We start from the raw sequence: 1,148 nt of genomic DNA, 5'->3' as shown, positions 1-1,148 counted from the left end.
ATAAAATATGAGAAATAAGTTCAATTTTTTTATTAATAATCTTAGAACAAATATGTTAACAATTCCTCAGAGTTATATAGCATTTTTACAATTTTGAAAGAACTTTAACATATACCAATTAAACCTTCACAACATCCCTGTGAGGTAGGCAGGGTTGGTGTCAGTTTACTATTACTAGTGAGAACAAGGCTCATGGGTGAAATAAGGTCACACAGTTGGTTAGTGATGGAGCCAGGACTAGAACCTAGGCCTTTGACATACTGCCTCCCTGAGAACATTCAAGTAATGACATCCTATGCTACATAATGAACATTTCTCCTATGATGATCAGATGTATTTTTGTAAGTTTGATATCACCTTTTATTATCCAAAAATACTGAATCACAGTTTTGATGAGACATTTCTTCCATGTTATTGGACTATTTTTCTTTGATGTATCAAGCACCATCCTAAGATGAAACTTAACCTGCGTCTTAAGTTTTGAGGATCTTTGGCTATGAGTTCTAAATTATGATACGAAAACTTATTGTAGAAGTTTTACAAAAGTATTCCTATGTTGAATATGTCAACTTACTTAACAAAAAGAACACAAGCCTGTTTATGTTTTTGAAAGCTTTGTAGTTTTTCCCAATATGGTGTTTAGATGTGTACAAATGGAAAATAGGGAAAGGTGTTTAGCAATATTATTGGGAAACCTATACAGAGTACACCTAAATGCACGTCACATCACATTAATTTGTTTGCTTTGGCCTTCTATAGGAAGGAAACCATTAGAAAACTTTCAGGTGTGATCCCATCTTATGTGTGACATTCTCAGCGACAAGCTGAAAATTGATCTGCACTATACATAACATTCAGAAAACTAAGATCATGGCATCTGGTCCCATCACTTCATGGGAAATAGATGGGGAAACAGTGGAAACAGTGTCAGACTTTATTTTTTGGGGCTCCGAAATCACTGAAGATGGTGACTGCAGCCATGAAATTAAAAGACGCTTACTCCTTGGAAGGAAAGTTATGACCAACCTAGATAGCATATTGAAAAGCAGAGACATTACTTTGCCAACAAAGGTCCATCTAGTCAAGGCTATGGTTTTTCCAGTGGTCGTGTATGGATGTGAGAGTTGGATTGTGAAGAAAGCTGAGTG

The sequence above is a fragment of the Bison bison genome, unplaced genomic scaffold, assembly GCF_000754665.1.
Source record: "Bison bison bison isolate TAMUID 2011002044 unplaced genomic scaffold, Bison_UMD1.0 scf7180017849267, whole genome shotgun sequence".
NCBI lineage: Eukaryota > Metazoa > Chordata > Mammalia > Artiodactyla > Bovidae > Bison > Bison bison.
Note: the sequence above shows the minus strand (reverse complement) of the source record.